General features: G+C 45.2%; 1 long non-coding RNA gene across 1 annotated transcript in view; it reads right to left on the bottom strand.

The window, feature by feature from the left end:
- Positions 1–3,709: 3,709 nt before the first annotated feature.
- LOC140386397 (uncharacterized) overlaps positions 3,710–13,577 on the bottom strand; it is a 187,620-nt gene continuing 177,752 nt past the window's right edge. Inside the window, exon 6 of the long non-coding RNA XR_011933603.1 lies at positions 3,710–4,979. This is a non-coding gene — a long non-coding RNA (uncharacterized lncRNA). The remainder of the gene's footprint in view (positions 4,980–13,577) is intronic.

Genomic DNA, 13,577 nt, shown 5'->3' with positions numbered 1-13,577 from the left:
TGAATGAACCTACCATGGGGAACCTTATCAAATGCCTTACTGAAATCCATATACACCACATCCACTGCCCGACCTTCATCAATGTGTCTTGCCACATCCTCAAAGAATTCAATGAGGGGACTGTGAGCAGAGGTGTGACAGGGGAACTCGATGTAAGTTAAAGATACAAGTTGCATAGTTTTGGATGACCTCAAGTTTATGGGATATAGAATGTGGGAGATAGCTGGAGATGTGTTTGAACAGTCAAGTCCAACTGTAATGAAGACACGATGAGGGTTTCAGCGGCAGATGAGCTGACACAGGCGAAATTGGAAGATCCAATTATCACTGAGCATTTCTCCTGTAGCGAAGATAGCACTCGATGGTAGGAAACCCAAAAGCATGGACAGACAACATCACCTGACATTAACCAACACATGAAGAGGAAGCAAAGATGATAATTGGCTTTAACTCCAGTCTGGCAGTTTGAAATTGGAGTGTAGGAGTCTCTGTGTATCTAGGGTTGCATCAGAACATTCATCATTTCTTATTTACTGTTTTCTGTATCTCCAGTCTCTTAGTCAACTACCACTTTCATTGATTGCAGGACATCTGTAGGCCATGATGTCACTCATGGGAGGCTCTGGGTCTGGTTTTGAGTTTCATTTTCAGCTCTGCCCCTTTTCTACTGTTTTTAGTTTCAATTTTCAGAGTTCTGCTCTGGTTTCTGAAGAAAGGAGGTGTGTTTTTCAGAATGACCTCTGAAGCTTCTCTCCCAAGACCTTTGTGAATTAAATCTGTAAGCCACTGAGTGTTAACTTTATTAATATGTTGCATTTGACTAGTGTGAGTGGATTTTGTTCAATTGAAAGGATAGAAGTAGATGGCAAAATAAACTCAAAGACCTTTCTTTATTCTTTATAAAAACTGTTCAACTGATAATTGAAAAGCTGTTTTTCCCTTGGATGTTAATGGAATTAGTCCTGTGGTAATAATCAAGTTTATTTTAATACAAAAGATCCCTAGTTGTCAGTGGAATCACTCCTGGAATTAAGTCTCGTTTCCTCACAGTTTACAAAATTAAAAGATTGTTGGGGTCTCCTCCGGTTTCCTAATATAAATTGGGGTCTGGTCTGGGTACTGTAACACTTGACAGTGAGTCTCTTGAGGAGACGTTCGGCTAGCTGATCAGCAGAGCTTGCAGGTATGAAGTGCAACCTGATGTACCTATTAGAGGCATAAGACATATCATCCCCTTGTTGCAGAGCAAATGGATAATGATCCAAGGGACCTAGCCCCGAAGAGACGGACGCGAGAAGTGGGCAAGACACAAAATAAAGTTCAGTATGGCATCTCCAACTATGTGCAGCAAATAGTTGAGGTACTCTACAGTGCGCTAATGTCTGACAGGATTTGAGCCTGCAGAAAATGGCAATTCCAGGAGCAGCTGCAAACCATTCACTTCATTGAAGAATCAGGTACGAAAGTCAACCAAATACCTTATAACGGCTGTCAACATTGCAGAGGACAGGTGATTGGGTGGTACATAGGAGTGCCAGAATCGGGCAGAGAAAAGTGCATCAGACCACATGGAGTGCAAATGGGAACAGAAACAAATAATTCTTGTGTAAATAGTCGTAAACGTTTTCTTGAATATTTGATGTAAGCATTGTTTGGAGTTTGGTTTTCTTGTCTGGCAATGGGAAATGGATAATGTGCTGATCTTGATGCTCAGGATTGGGGTGTAATGTTGCTTTGGGATGTCTTGTGGCGCAGTTGGAAATGTGCCGACCTCTGCTCCAGAAGCTCTGGCTTCAAGTTCTACTTTAAGACTTAATGGCCACAGAAGGTGCCTTCATAATGTGGCCAACCGGTTGATTATCAACCTCTAAATGCTTCCAGTACACCTGATGGCAGAAGAGTTTCCAGGTCAGCCCATACTGCAGATAGCAATGGCAAAGCATCACAGTACTTTGCCAAGCACAATCATGGGCCTATTGAATGGAAGTCCAAGGTCCCCAACATCCTCTTAGGGCATGATACCAGTAGGAGGCGATAGCTGTGAGGAGTAAGGATTTCAATGCAGCATAGAGAGGTTGGTGAGAGGAAGCAGCACTGTATCCATCCAGAAACTGAACCCTTCCTTGAATATCCCAATTCATTGGTGATGTGTCTTCATCTGTGTTTCATCGTAGATCTCTGCAGCACTTGTAGTCCTATAAGGATGAATCTTGAGCCTCCCTTCTATCCCTTTTTCAATTGTTGTAACAATACTGAGAGTCTGATGTGACAAAACATCATGGGACCTCCCATGTTATGAACTGAATTACAAGAAGCCGAGCCTGTTGTCATAAATGAGCTGCACATTCAAAGGGATTAAAAGCTTTGCAAGAGTCGGGGCGGGAGGGCTTACATTTGGGGAAAACAAGACCACATAGTTGCAAATGCTAGCCCTGGGGAAGTTGTTAAATCCGATGAGGTTTGAGGGCTCTCTTTGTCACCTGGGTGGGAGCGCTGCAAACTGTATCAATTGATCTGGCTTGACAAAGTGGGTAGTGGTCACTTGACTTTAAAGAAGAGCACACATGCAATGAAGAGATAAGTGCCTTGTGGGTTTCGAGAAGTTGAAACTTGTGTCTTTCTCTGCCACAGTCAGAGAGAGATATGCAGTTGTGGACCTTTCTCGCCGAGCTCTTAAAATCAATCCGGCTGAAATCCGGAAAGACCTTGGAAAATGCATCTGGATCTCTGGATCCTGATGGATGGGAAAGTGCTGACCGATTAATGTGGCTTCACAGGTAGTCTGCCATAGCGAGTCTGGAAACATGTCCAGATGTCACCATGAAATGTGTTTTTAACCGAGTACTTCTGCTGTGATGAATGGGCCCTGAGAAATTACACATTAAAAATAAAAATTTTGACTACCCAATTCATTTTTTCCAATTAAGGGGCAATTTAGTGTGGCCAATCCACCTACTCTGCACATCTTTGGGCTGTGGGGGCGAAACCCACACAAACATGGCGAGAATGTGCAAACTCCACACGGACAGTGACGCAGAGCCGCGATCAAACCTGGGACCTCGGCGCCGTGAGGCAGCAGTGCTATCCACTACGCCACCATGCTGCCCTGAAATTACACATTTTAATCACAGTTGCCCAGTCAAATGGTGGATGGGAAAGTTCTGAAATTTGAAATAGGTAATGTTAACCCTTCCTAACTCTTTCCTTGACTGTGTCTACATGTTGGAGTGTGGCCACTTCTTCCGAGTGGCCGGGAACTGAATGCAATTAAAAAATTTTTTTTTAGATTACCCGATTATTTTTTCCAATTAAGGGGCAATTTTGTGTGACCAATCCGCCTATCCTGCACATCTTTGGGTTGTGGGGGTGAAAGCCACGCAGACATGGGGAGAACGTGCAAACTCCACACGGACAGTGACCCAGGACCAGGATTTGAACCCAGGTCCTCAGCGCCGTAGGCAGCAATGCTAACCACTGTGCCAACATGCTGCCCTCTGAATGCAATTTATATCATTGCGCCTTTCTGGTAGTGCTTCCATTCAAAACTCTTGGCCTCAAAAGGTTTAACAGCCTCATTCTAGGCTGCCACATGAAGATTAGCTGCTTGGTTGAGCTGTTAAATTGATTGATTCATTTATTTTTATTGTCACATGTACCAAAGTACTGTGAAAAGTATTTTTTTGTGGCCAAGGGAATGTACACAGTACGTACATAGTAGACAAAAGAATAATCAACAGAGAACATTGACAAATGGTATCAACAAGTAGTGATTGTTTACAGTGCGGAATAAGGACCAAACAAGAGCAGCATAGGGCGTTGTGAATAGTGTTCTTATAGTGATCAGTCCAAGGGAGAGTCATTGAGGAGTCTAGTAGCTGTGGGGAAGAAGCTGTTCCTATGTCTGGATGTGTGGGTCTTCAGACTTCTGTATCTTCTGCCTGATGGAAGTGCCTGGAAGAGGGCAAAACCTGGGTGTGAGGTCTCTGTCAATGCTGTCTGCCTTCCTGAGGCAGCAGGAGGTGTAGGCAGAATGAATGGGAGGATGGCAAGCTTATGTGATGCGTTGGGCTGAGTTCACCACACTCTGCAGTTTCTTGCTATCTTGGGCCGAGCAGTTGCCATACCAAGCTGTAATGCAGCCGGATAGGATGCTCTCTATGGCACATCTGTAGACGTTCATGAGAGTCGATGCCGAATTTCTTTAGCTTCCGTAGGAAGTAGAGACTTTGTTGGGCTTTCTTGACTGTTGCATCTACTTGAGTGGACCAGGACAGACTGTTGGTCATGGTGACCCCCAGGAACCTAAAGCTATCGACAATCTCCACTTCGGAGCCATTGATACAGACGGAAGTGTGTGTCATGCTACACTTCCTGAAGTCGATGATCAGTTCCTTGGTCTGTCCAACATTTAGAGAGAGGTTGTTTTCGGTACACCATGAAACAAAGTGATCTATCTCCCTTCTGTAGACTGTTTCATCGTTTTTTGAGATACGACCTGTTTGAGATATACCTGTGAAATGGGCAAATAATTGACCCAAACCAACCTGTTCAGAAGTAGGCACGTTCACAGAGGCTCACTATTGAATGAAGCAAAATTAAAAAGCTACCTCAATAACAAATCTCAGTTTCAGAAACAGAGGGGCGGCATGGTGCACAATGGTTAGCACTGCTGTCTCACAATACCAGAGACCCAGGTTCGATTCCGCCTTTGGGTGACTGTGTGGAATTTACACGTTCTCATCATATCTGCGTGGGTTTCTTCCAGGTGCTCCGTTTTCCTCCCACAGTCCAAAGATGTGCAGGTTATGTGGATTGGCTGTGCTAAATTTCCCTTAATGTCCAAAGTTGTGCAGGTTAGGTAGATTGGCTATGATCATAGTGCAAGGCTATGCGGATGGGACGGGGGAGTTGACCTAGGTAGAGTGCTCTTTCGGAGGATTGGTGCAGACTCAATGGTTCAAATGGCTTCCTTCTGGATTCTAAGGGGAAACAATAATAGGAGAGAGTATGAGAGAGAAATAGCAGAAGGGATGTGAGACAGGAAAGAACTAGATACTAAGCGGCAAGATGTGAAAAATGTGAGACAACTTGGCACTGTGCTGGAACGTAGTGCTTCTGTTAAGCAATGGTGGACATTTAACAGTGCAACAAAATTATTCCAAATGAAGAAATAACCCATTGATGAACTATTGCCTTAGACATGGCTAATTCCCAATTGAACTGTGCAGTCGGCCTGACTTCAGTGACTATTTTACAATTACTTCAGCATTTTCTTTACGTGATTCAAGAAACTGAATCTTGTAGGAAGATTTGATTGCAAATTTAATGAATTCTTCTTCATTGGGTGGATCCTGATTATTGAGCAGGAAATGAATTGAGATAGTGAATTATAAAGAAATAGGACATTGCTGAAAAGCGAAACATGTTACTAAGGTAACATGCATACACAGGGACCAGGCTTCTGCAAACTAAAAGCATATGTTCAAGCCTTGTGCCTTACCGGTGATTTTGGGGGGCTCTCTTTTGCTTTTACCATGGCGATGCCTTGGCCAATCAAAAATTTAGAATAAGAATCACTAGAGCAAAGGAAGGAGAAAAATAGACTGACAAGTTTCTATAAAATATGGAATGGACTGGTGGGAATTGGCAGAAATAAATAGCTGGCACCCTCCAGTAATGGCAACACATTGGGCAGCACGGTAGCACAGTGTTTAGCATTGTTGCTTCACAATTCCAGGGTCCCAGGTTTGATTCCTGGGTTGGGTCACTGTCAATGCAGAGTCTGCACATTCTCCCTGTGTCTGCAGGTTTCCTCCGGGTGTTTCGGTTTCTTCCCGCTGTCCAAAGATGTGCAGGTTACGTGGATTGGCCATGCTAAATTGCCCTTACTGTCCAAAAAGGTTAGGTGGGGTTAATGGTTTACTGGACAGGGTGAAGGTGTGGGCTTAAGTGGGGTACTCTTTCCAAGGGCCGGTGCAGACTCGATTGGCCGAATGGCCTCCTTCTGCACTGTAAATTCTATGATTCTATGACTCACATGAGGTAGCCATTCACAAATATGACAAAGACAATTTGTTTCCAAGACAGTGAATCAACGATCTTTCTTCCCAAGGGCAATCCCACAATGGAACAAGCTGCCAAAGGAAATAGTCATGGTCCCATAACTGGGAATATTCGAGACCAATCTTTAGATTATTTCCATTTATAAATTTTCATTATAAGGATATCAACTCAGCAGGTTATATCTGGTTTAACTAGTGCTACCCATATAAATGTTGGTGGAATACAGATATTAGTCTGTTAGGAAGACACAACTGTAGCAGAAGCAGAATCAGAATTGATTTACCAACCAACCAGTGCCCTTTTATCCTGTAGTATAAATTGTTGTGGTTGTTTGAAATTTGGTATTCTTGCATTTGTCCTGATGAGTGCAAGACTTTAGCAACGTATGTCTCTTTTCAGCAAATATTCAAGTCCTGCATTACCAAGCGAATATTTATAAAAACAATTCTCTTAAATATTACTATTACAGACTGAACAAAACCTCCCATTGTATCTGGCTTGTTATATTATCTGATTTTATATAGACTTTTAATCTTAACCGGTTTATGTAATAGATACAACATTCCAAAATCTCTTCGAAATTCAGTGTAGTTTTTGGCCTTCATTTTCAACTTCCCTATAATTGTCTCCCTTACTGTCGAAGTTCCCTCTTCTCAATAACAATGTCTCAAACTCCAGGTTTTCACTGGAATGGTACTCATGCTACGATCCTCTGACGCTATAGCCACTCTTTATTGACTAGTTCCTATTACTCAAACTCTTGGTGCACTCATTATCCAACATGGCAGAGGTTTGGCGAGGGCTGGAGAGTCTAAAAGCTAGTCTAAAAGTCTAAAAGCCAGAGCCACACATTTCAAGAGTGAAACTAAGAAACATTTTGGACTGGATTTTATAGGCGGTTGGTGAGGGAGGGCTGAGGGGTGGGGGGCAGAGTGGGTGGGGTGGAGTGAGCAGCATATTGCTCACCTCTTTCTGGAAGACAAGTTGGTCCTTAATGTACCGGGTTGTTAAAAAGCCTGCCCCGCAGCAATAACATGTTGTGGTGGTGATGGTGGTTGGGGGATTGGGGAGTGCGTGTGGGGGTGGGAGGGGGGGGGATGTCAACAGGCTGAGGATTAGACTTCCATGCCTCAGTGGACAGGAATGCTGTCCTGTGGGGGCTACTGGTCAATCCAATTGGGTGCGACCCATGCTCGGTGGTAGCAGAGTGATGGGATCCCTGAGTGAGGTAGGTTCTGGGCTTTGAGGGCGGGAAGGGACTGGCCACCCTGGTGGCCAAAATTCCCCACCTTAGGTATGATGCATGGACAGAAAGTTCCCATATTTTGTTTGTGTCCATATCTTTGCCCTTGAAAGGGGAGAGTTACCGTTACACAGACTGAAAAAGTCTAGGTCACTGACATCTAATGAAGAAAGAAAGAGAGAAAAAGAGAGTGAAAGAAGTAAAGGATGAAAAAGAGAGAGAGAGAAAGATGGTTAGAGAAAGAGAGTCAGAGGGAAAGAAAGAGAGAAAAAGTGAAAAAATAAGAGCGAAAGAGGGAAAAGTGAAAGAGAGATAAAGAGAACGAGAGACAGAGAGTGAAAGGGAGTGAAAGAGAGAAAGTGAGATGAGGGAAAGAAACAGAGAGAGAAAAACAGAGAGAGTGAGAGAGAAAGAAAGAGAAAGAAAGCGAAAGAGAGGAAATGAGAAAAAGCAACAGAGAGAAAGAGAGAAGAGGGTAAGAGAATAGGAGAGAAAGAGAAAATAGAGACAGCGAACAAGAAAGAGAGGGAGAGAAAACGACAAAGGAAAGAGAAAGAGAGAAAGTGAGAAAGAGAGACAGTGAGAGAGAGATAAAGAGAAAGAACGAGAAAGAGAAAGTGAATAGGAGGGAAAGAGAGAAAGAGGGAGAGAAAGAGCGAGAAAGAGAAAATAGAGACAGAGAGAGAGAGAAAAAGTGAGAGAAATAAAAAAAATAGAGAGCGAAAGAAAGAAAGAGCGAGATAAAGAAAAAAAGAGACAGAGAAAGAGAGAGAGAGGAATAGAGGGGAAGAAAATAGGAAGAATGAGAAGAAGAAAGACTAGTATTAGTCTGGCGCCTTTCAGGATCCATAGACATGTCAGAACACTTTACAGCCAATGAAAACATATTGCAACTTAGGTGCAGATTTTTCCTCCTGGATCAGGTGGATAGCGATGGGAGAATTCCAGCTCTGTGAACTCGACCTTTAAAAATAGTCACCCACAGTTCAGGTTTTCATTCTGGGGGATGGGGTGGATTATAAATCGGGCTTGTCATCTCCAGAATGAGTGCGAAGGCTGCCAGGTGCAGAGGTAAGCTGGGTAAAAAGCCTGCCTCTCTGCTCCAGTACTTTGCTGAATTAAATTTAAAAAAGATTGAAACAAAAAACAATCCTCCAACCTCAACACCCCTCATCCCCGTACAATCCCCATGCCGCATTCATGCCAACCTATGCCACTGCATGCCCCTGGCCACATCCCCATGTCCCCTCATATGCCCTATGCCAACGTATTCCTATCTACCCACCTCCATGGCCTGTCATTCCCCTTAAGCTCCCCCACATCTTCATGGCCCTTTCCAGCCCCTATGCCAACTTAGTGCCAACTCATGCCAATCTATGGCTCCCACCCAACACCCTTTGTCCTTACCCCCTCCATGCCAAATTATCTAATATCCTTTGACAGTTCTTTGCCAGCTTTAACAGCTCTGACACCAGCTCTTTGACAACCTGGCAGTTCTTTGACAAGCTTGACAGCTTTGACAATTCTTTGACAGGTTGCATGCTCTTTGACAACGTTGACAGTTTTGAAAGTTCTTTGGCAGTTTTGACAGTTCCAATGAGTTTATGCACTTTTATGCACAATCGTGTTGATATTTAATAATCCCAAAGGGTGCCTTACCTCTCCCAATGGGTTCTTTACGTATCACAATGAGTATCTTACCTCTCCCTAAGGAAGACTCACCTCTCCCAATGGTGTCCCAGGAACATATCCAATTGGGTATTCTACCTATCCAAAAGGAAGATATCCCTGGCTATCCAAATGAATCCACCAAGTTCAGACCAGGTCTCATCTGCACACTCTGGATTTCATACCCCTGGCTTACCAAAATCCCACTTAAGTGGACATAGAATTTACAGTGCAGAAGGAGGCCATTAGGCCCATCGAGTCTGCACCGGCCCTTGGAAAGAGCACCCCACTTAAGCCCCACACCTCCACTCTATCCCCTATCCCCAGTCTAACTTTTTTTGGACACCAAGGGCAATTTAGCATGGCCAATCCACTTAACCTGCACATCTTTGGATTGTGGGAGGAAACCGGAGCACCCGGAGGAAACCCACGCAGTCACGGGAAGGACGTGCAGACTCCGCACAGATAGTGACCCAAGCTAGGAATCAAACCTGGGACCCTGGCGCTGTGAAGCAACCATGCTAACCACTGTGCTACCGTGCTGTCCTACTGTGGAGGCAGCTGGTGATTTAAATGGCCAGTTGCCTCCGTAAACTGTGCATTCCGACCCGTCTCCAGGCCTGCTCCTATGAAAATAGGGTTCTGGATTCTCCAATTCTGGGGCTATGACCCCATGCCGGTGTGGGAATGGTGGCGTTGACGCAAAACGCCCATGGATTCCCCGTTTTGCTGGGGGCTAGCAGGACAGCAGTGTAGAGCACATGGCTCTGGCTGCCGATATGCACCGGAGAATTGCCGGGCCCATGGCTGCGCATGCACACGGCGGCAGCCTGCAGCGGCCGCGCCGTGCTTCATGGCGGCAGCATCTCACGGACCACCCCATGAAATAGTCCCCCCCTTCGGCCAATTCGCGCGCTGCGTACCACCCTCTCACAGTGCCCCCAGCTCTGAATAATGTCCCCCCTTGCCCGCGGATCGGTCCTCCCCCGACTGTGGCGGTGCTGGACTGAGTCCGCAGCCGCCACAGCGAGTTCGAACGGGTGAGACCATGAGTGACCCACACCATCGGGAACTCGGCCGGTCGGGGGTAGAGCATCGGGGGGCGGGCCTCAGGCAATGTCCTGAGGCTGTTGATACGTGGCGCGGCGCATTCTGTGAGTATGCCGCTTTGGAGGGGGAGGAGCATCGCGAAAGCGGCGCCGTCCCCGATTTCGTCAGGAATTTGGAATCTCCGCCAGGTCGCTGAACGCAATTATGGCGTCGGCGACCGGAGAATCCAGCCCAGGATGCGCCATTCACGGGGACTGGATATCCGGAGTGGTCCAACATTTTGCCATGATGGAAAGGCTATCCATCGCGCAATGATCTGAGCCTTTGTCGCTGTGGCAATGTCGGACACGCGGCAACCAATTGGCACACAGAACAGCTTCCCACAAATACCAATGCAAAATAATCAGCACTGCTTTCTCGGCCTGCATAAAAATAATAAAATTTTCCCTCTCAATAAGCAGGGCGAATCCACATCTGCTTGTCATATTCGTCTCCTCCTGAATTGTAAGAACACTACAACCTCAGGTGCTTGGCAGATATTTTTAAAAGTTATATATTGTATGCACTGATTTGAACAATCTGCTATATAACTAAGAGTGTTAAGAATGGATAATATGCTCTGTAATGATTGTGTTAATAATTGATTGCTGAAACAAGTACTGTATTTCCCAGCAGTCCTTAGATTCCATCCCCTGGAGGCTTTGGGCACTACATCTGAAATATTTAGTTTGAAAATGTGTCAAAGGAGTTGTCACTGGGGCAAGTCTGTAAGCAGTTATGGATCTTTCTTTGCTTCCCAACACTTATGCCAGTGACCCCTTTCGCCTCTGGTTGTGTTGAATCCATACCAGTGCTAATAGAAACAAAAGCAGTGCTCACACATACTCAGGGAAGGTCACTTAAAACAGCCAACAAGGCCGCCATCCTTATTTAGCTGCCTCACCTCTGCCCTTTGTCACCTGAACTTTGCCCCTAATTTACAACAGGTCACTTTGTAACAACCGGTGTTTGCACAGGTCAGCACAAATGTCTACGGTGGAAGTGACATTAAAAGCCAAGACAGCGCCATTATGAAAGGTTTACAAGATCAGCTACATCTGGTTTGCCTCAAGGAAAACAGGGCAGAGCGTTCACCAAGAATCACGCATTGGTGTTGATGGGAACAGCAGTATAAGCCAATGACTTGCAATTAATGATGGCAATGGCCGCTATACATGAGGTTTTGATACATATTAATTACTTGTTTTATTAGGCTCAGTTTCACAATCCTGTTGGATATTTGTGTAGACCTAATTTCTTTTCCATTCTGCCTCAGTTACATTGAAATATGTCCTTGAAGGGGTGCAGCCTGGACATTTGGGAAAGATACCTAAAGTTCCTTTATTCATTTCAGAGATATCTCTGATTTTAAAGCATGCTGACCGATCTGCACACTGCTGCTGTGTGAAAAGCAGAACCAGGAGCTAGGAAAACTGGTGGAGGAAAGTGAAGGGATGGGAGCCTGAAAATACTTAAGCAACTGACACTGAATTGCAGAGGCAAAGAGGAAATCAGTAGACTGGGAGAGCTCAGCACCTATCTCACCATATGTTCAGAGAGGGAATGCTGTTTAAAAATTAATTCATGGGTTGTGGGTGTTGCTGACTGGGCCAGCATTTTTATCACCCATCCCTAATTGTCCTGGAACAGAGGTCATTTAAGAGTCAACCACATTGCTATGGGTCTGGAGTCACATGTAGGCTAGACCAGACCATGTAAGGACGGCAGATTTCTTTCCCTAGAGGCAATTAGTGAACCAGATGAGCTTTTGCGACAATGGGTTTCATAGTCATCATTGGATTCTTAATTCCAGATTTTTATTAAATTTGAATTTCACTATCTCCCTTGGTGAGATTAAAAACACGGTCCACAGAGTGTTACCCTGGGTCTCTGGATTACTCGTCCAGTGACAATACCACAACACCACCATCTCCCTCAAATCATTAGTGGCATAAATGGCACATTTGTGTGCTCCTGTGCAAAGGGAAGGCACTCGTAAATGTGAGGCGAAATAAGGAGAAAAGGCACAAATCTGCAAATCAGGTATATAACCTGAAGTATGCATTCAAAGTACCATTGGTTTGCACACTATTAACCACTGTGGAGCCATGTAGCTCATTATGTCTGTGCTGGAGTCCAAGGATTGTGTAGAGGTGCAATGATGCTAGAGAGGATGGTCTGAAGGGCTTATCCTATGAAGAAAGGTTGAACAGGTTGGGCCTTTACCCATAGGAGTTTCGAAAAATGAGAGGTGACCTTGTTGAAACATATAAGATCCTGAGAGGACTCAATCGGGTCGACACCGGGAGGATGTTTCCACGTGTGGGGGAGACTCGGACTAGAGGGCACAGTTTAAGAATAAGAAGTCTCCCATTTGGGACAGAGGTGAGGAGGATTATATTTCTCTTGGAGGATAGTTAGTCTGTGGAATTCTCTTCCCCAGAGAGCGGAGACTGAGCCATTGAATTCATTCAGAGCAGAATTAGACATATTTTCAACAGACAAGAGAGTCAAAGGCTGTCAGGAGCAGAGAGAGAGGGGAAATTTGAAACCACAACAAAGTCAACCATCTCGGATGAGGTTCAAACCGACAATCTGTCTACCCCCTCAGGTGGACACAAAGATCCCAAATGGGGTGACCAAAGCCTATCCCTCAGCCAACCAGTGATCCAACAATTATCTCACTGTTCTACCCTCCTGCCACTTGTCAATGGGATTTCTAATTAAAACCATCCCACACCACTGGCAAACCCATGGGTGGGTGTGCGTGGCCAGAAGGAAAAGAGAATTGTGATGACTAGAGAATTCCGGCCAATATATAAATGCAAGTTTGTTCATATTGTTTGGCATTTTTCCTCTGACCCTCTATATAGATGTTCTCATACAGGAGGTATCAATGCTTTGTTATAAGGTGCCACAGTTGCATCCTGATCTGCCTGGCACCCCCTCACTCCCAATCACCCTCCTCTTCTCTCAAGAAAGAGAGATAGAGGGCGGTGTTTTACAGCCCCTCCCACCAGTGTGGTTTTTACGCCGCAGTTAATGGACGTTTGATTGGCTCGCTGCATTTTATGACCCAACTCCCCCACCGCAACAGGGCTGTAAACTCCTCCCTACAGAGGAATTCTCACAGAAAATCCCACGGCATCCCTATGGCAGCAGAATCCTGAAAAAGAGGGAAGGTCCAGCACTGGCCTGATGAATTTGCACTGTTGCTAATGGGCCGGAATTCTCTGGCCACTCATTGGTGGCGGAATTCTCTGATTCTGCCGGCAACGCACCCCCGCCAATGGTTTTCCCTACGGCATGGGGTGGTTTCAATGGGAATTCCCATTAACAACGGCGGGAACTGAAAATCCCGCCACCTCCCGCCACTGAGAAACACCTGGCTGGGAGGCAGGAGAATCCAGCCCAGTGGTTTCTTTAAACTGACTTCTGATAGTAGCTCAGTACATTGAAACACTGATTGCCCAGTTTACATGGATGGGTGAACAAAAAAAGGAAACCATTGCAT

This window comes from Scyliorhinus torazame, chromosome 12, assembly GCF_047496885.1.
Source record: "Scyliorhinus torazame isolate Kashiwa2021f chromosome 12, sScyTor2.1, whole genome shotgun sequence".
NCBI lineage: Eukaryota > Metazoa > Chordata > Chondrichthyes > Carcharhiniformes > Scyliorhinidae > Scyliorhinus > Scyliorhinus torazame.
Note: the sequence above shows the minus strand (reverse complement) of the source record. Positions and strands in the feature narration are given on the sequence as shown.